The sequence below is a fragment of the Wasmannia auropunctata genome, unplaced genomic scaffold, assembly GCF_000956235.1.
Source record: "Wasmannia auropunctata unplaced genomic scaffold, wasmannia.A_1.0 LD336103.1, whole genome shotgun sequence".
In the NCBI taxonomy this organism is placed as follows: Eukaryota; Metazoa; Arthropoda; class Insecta; order Hymenoptera; family Formicidae; genus Wasmannia; species Wasmannia auropunctata.
The window spans coordinates 1790821-1796038 of record NW_012026787.1 but is presented as its reverse complement, the minus strand read 5'-3'; positions in this window follow the sequence as shown (position 1 = coordinate 1796038).

The window sequence follows — 5218 nt, the reverse complement described above, 5'->3', positions numbered from 1 at the left end:
ATGGATGCTCAAAATAATTTTTTAAATTATGCATTTTTGCACTTAGCCCCATCTCAGTCCAAAATTTCCGATTTGGTTTTGCACCATCACTTACAACAGCATACACTTTTGCTCCAATTTTTTCAAGTAAAATAATGGCTTTAACTATAAGTTTTACCAATACGGAACTTTTTGTTGGTCTTTTTGAAGCAAATACTGCTATAGGCTGAGTATAAGTATCAGTTAAAGGTTGAAACATTAACACAAGTCCATGATCTGCCTTGTCCTTTATAGAAGTACCATATGGAATTTCTTCACCAAAATCTATTAAACCAGTGTAAGTCAGATTTTGATTGTTTACGAGAATACTCGTACGTGTACCAATTTCGTCAACAAGTAAAATACCGTGTTGCTGGTTTGCTTGTTTCTTGTCTAAACATTTTTTCATAATTTCAAAGAAACCAGGATCAAATCCACAATGAGTTTTTATCATTGCAAGATTTCTGTAAAATGTTATTTTTATTTTACAATTTTATTATTAATTATTACTTAAATTTGCAAAAATAGTTATAAAAATAAATACCGTCTTATTGTACTGATGCAAGGTAGAGGTAAAATGTGATTGTTTCTAAGAAAATTATATCCGGAAGATGAGCGCATGTGAAGTAGCATGCAAAGTAACATCCAGTCTTCGGAGTATCTAACTCCTTCACGTCGTTTACATTTTGACGCTTTCATTATTTCTTTGACGACATTATACTGATTTTTTGGAATACCTTTGTCTTTCATTTTTTCTAATACTTTATCAAAAGATATTGTCGACATAATTTTCAAACGAGTTTTAATATTCTGCCTTAATGTGATAATTTTAGCTTTCATACGTTGTTTTTGCTTGTTAATACGTTGTACCTTCTTCTTGTGTATTTTCAAATTATCTTTCTTTTGTTGTGAAAAAACCGATTGTGTTTTTACTATGCACTTTTTATTTCTTTGCTTCTTTCGCATTAATGTTCGTTTTAATATTCTACAAAATGTGCACTGTATGTTTGCAGATAATAAGGAACATTTCTTATGTCTTAATGTGTTCATACAGTCTATTTCAATAACATTACACTGTATGGACTTTAAATCTTCAGGAAGTAAACAACCCTGACAGATTTCCATAGAATGAATGAGAAACAGAATATTTTGTAACATTTCGGTGCCATGTACAATATCTTCAATATTAAATTCTTTTACATCAATCAATTTTCCTAAGATATTAATTTGAATTTTCAGATTTTCATCAATAATTATTTCTTTCAATAATACACCATACAGTTTATTATCTGTTTTATTAAAAGCCATAACAAAGAATATCACAAAATTATGATCTTTTTGTGTAATTGTATTCTTTTTCCAAGAGTCAGGCAATATGAAAACACCGTCCCAAATATCTTTAAAAGTAAATACTTCTTCTGTTGATATAAAAAAATATAAATATTTTTATTATAAAACTTGTTGTATAATTATTTCCAAATAATTTATTGTACAACTTACGTTCGTGACCTTCAGCATTAATACTTGAAATTGATTGATCAAACGGCTGTAATGCAAGCGAAATATTCTGTTCATTCTGTTCATTCTGTTGATCTTCGTGATCTTCATTATTTGCCTTGGCGGCCTTGACAAAATTACAACTATATTGATCCTGTAATTTTTAATTTTGTGACACTCTTAATATTTTTAATATTGTTCTATTATTATAACAAAACTGATTTTACTTACTTTAATTACTTCTGTTCCTTCCGTTCTTTCTGTCGCGTTTGTCTTCCCATCTCTCTCTTCGGTCTCTTCTGCCCATGGAAATTGTGACGGCACAACGCCACATTTTAACTAGTTTGTACGGTGATATTCCAATAATCGTCCCATTTGTATCAAATAATAATTTTTTTGTTTCAATATCGTCTCTTTTAAAGTGTTTGTCGCATACAACTTGCTTGCATGTAATTTCTTTACATTGAAGCATGGCTTTTTGCCATTTTTCTCGAAACACATCGTCTTTTGGTACACTAAAAAAATGTACCTTTTCAGGATTAGATTTATACCCTGAGGTACAACCAGGCACTATGCATCCAGGCATAATAATCAACTTAATAATTGCTCACGTTGAGGTTAAGGTTAAAATTACAATCACACTCTCGGCACGCTCGGCACGCATGAAAACTAACGCCATCTGTTGAATTGCTATTTTTCGGTGACACATTGGAACCACTTTTTACAATTCAGAATATTGGGAGTCGGAGGGGGCTGTGCCCGACCGAGGAAGCGCGGTTTTGGATCCTGCGTCCTCCCCGATTTAGGGAGGCGAGCGTATCCGCGCGCATTGCGTTTTCTATCATATTGTCTGCGCGCTTTATTTAATCTTTTCTCTCCTCACGAGCGTAACCATAGGTAGAGATCGGCGGCATAGCCGAACTGCGCGTGTAAGAAATTGTCTACACCAAGCGGCGAGAAGGAGAGGAACATCGGCATTGGAACGACTGGCTCATCGCGGGAAAAACGGAGCACGCAGGTCAGCCATAGTTCCTATGAACGTTATTGGTCTCGATATTCTCTATTACGAGCTCTTTACTGCCGCCGATTCCTTTCAGCAATCCGGGTGGAAAGCCTACCATTAAGGCAATGGACTCTCACGATCTGTCGAGAACCAGGTTGCCGACGGCGAAAGGTGCCGAGGCGAGGCGGACGAGCAGAGTCGACGCCAAAGAACGGAGATGGTCGCGAGCCTAATTTGAAGTCCGCGCTACCGATTGCGAGCGAGCTGATCACGTACGTGCGACGCCGCGATTTGCGGGCGTCGCGCTCGCAGGGCAAGGGCCGATCGGCGCGTAATCAGCCGATCCCGTGATACCCTGCTGCCTGCGTGCTACCGGAAGGACCGTCGAGCGACACTTGTACTGTGGTCGCGCTTGGGGAAGGACGCAGGATCCCGCTAAGTTGCCGAGTGCCAGAACTTAATTGGAGATTGTAGCTGCCGCTCTTGGTGAGACAAACGTTGAAGAATAATATTGTCAGCCGCTGGTTTCATTGTCGGGCGGGTCGCGCTATTAAAGTTGTGTTGTTCGCGTAATCGTATGTTCGTGCGTAGAGTCCGCGTGCCGCGCCATCCGCCTGGCATTAGGTTACGCGAATTGAGTAGAGTAGTTGCGTTCGCCATGTCACAGCCGGGTCATTTGTGCGTTAGTTAAGTGTTATTTCGTGTTTCTTTTCGTGTTAATGAGTTGTGCGAATTATTGCGTGTTAGCGTGCGAATGTCGGCAGGATTTCGGAATATCGCAACGTGGCGTGTGATCCGTCGTTACGCCGTGCGAGGCGTACTCGCGTACAGCGATCAGATATTTCGCGGATTGGAAATGGCGTAAGAACAAAAGCTCGTACACCGGTCAGTCTTCGTAACTGACGAGAAACGAACGGTTGCCGCTCTGTCACACGCGGCCTGAGAGGACATTTGTATCTCGCAGTACACGCAATTATATTTGTTATCTGTTATAGAAAACTTTGTGTATTCGATCTCGCCCTTGCTCTTCCACATTCCTCCGCACCCTGCAAATCGCCCCTCTGCCGAATTTTGGGGCTGCGCTACCGGCCATCGGACTCGTTCCCCGATCGTGTCAGTCAGGAGTTAGAGCGTCCTAATCTTCTCGCGTCGGTGCGTAAAGCAAGTATCAGACTACGCATTGGAGATTGAGATTAAGATTGAGATTAAGATTGAGATTGAAGCTCAGCCAATGAGAGCACAACAAACTGAGATTGAGATTGGAGTTTGGAAATTAGAATTCCGTCTATTTTTTCAATCTTCAATCTCAATCTTAGCCAATGGTTTGACGACTTTATGGTCACGTGATGACTACTAACATTTTTACCGAGAATGATAAAGCAGATAAAGGTTAAATTCGTATAATAATAAACGTGCAATTAAATTTAATGCACAGGTAAGTATTGTTATGAACAAAATTTAGTAAATTATCTTAATAATATATGCAAATATGTATATAAACCGAGCTGCTTCGTTTGCTGAACGCAGCAATATTGTCAATTGCAATGCAGATCACGATCTATAATGTGATTGGACAATCTTCAATCTCAATCTTAATCTCAATCTCCAATGCGTAGTCTGATACCGGCTTAACGAACATCCTATGCGTACCCGAGATTACGATTCAGTGCCATACTTCGAAGGGTGGCACGCCCGCTCGTGCCTGGCGCCCAACTTCGCGTTTTCAGTTGCCGCGTAATTCCGAGCTATTTAGATCACTGTCATTCGCCCTGACTGTAGCGACGGTTAACGACCGATCTTGCTTTCCGGGTTGTAAAAAGTCGGTCACAAACCATATGTTCATTTACCTCGTATGGTGAATATTTTTGTAATACTGATAGATAAACCATTTTTAATATGAAAAAACTGAAAATGTTAATATAATAAGACTGAAATTTGTCAAATTAACCTATTTAATTCAAATGTGTTTATATCAAATTAACGGTAATTATCGTTAATTAAAAATATAGGAATTAATAGATTTTTAAATTTTGTATTCTTTTTAAAGTTTAATTTAATTTGTATCAGTTTTAATATGTATTACACTGAATACACACATTACAAGACTAATACATTAATAGAGTAATAATTTTTTTTATTAGTTTTACACATAAACAATAAATTTTTTTATTAATTTCAACTTTTGTTTTATTAATTTTAAAAATGGTTTATCTATCAGTATTATAAAAATATTTACCGTACGAGGTAAATAAACATATGGTTATAAATTCATTTTGACAGTTGACGTAATATCGTAATTGTATTTCTTTAATATTTTCCGATATTAATTAATTATTTAGTGTTTAAATAGATTTCGTATAAAAAAAAAGTAATTTTTTAGGAAAAATAATGATAATCTCGGTGTTGTTAAGAGAGCCCTCGTAGCACCTCTAGCATTTGTCATATCATCATGCCTGAGCGCGCGAAATTTCAGCTCCGTGATTAGCCCACTTTAATCGCTACTAATTTAAAAACTATTATAGCTTCGTATTTGGATTTTCGTCTTAGAATATTCTAAAGAATCCGCACTTAAAAGGAAATCCGCGAATTTTGGGACACCCTGTATACATAGTGGAGTGAGCCTTCCCTAAGAAAATGGGTGATGGGGGTAGCTGAGCTGTGCGAGAATGACAGCCATGCAGCTTGGGGACGTCTGCCTCA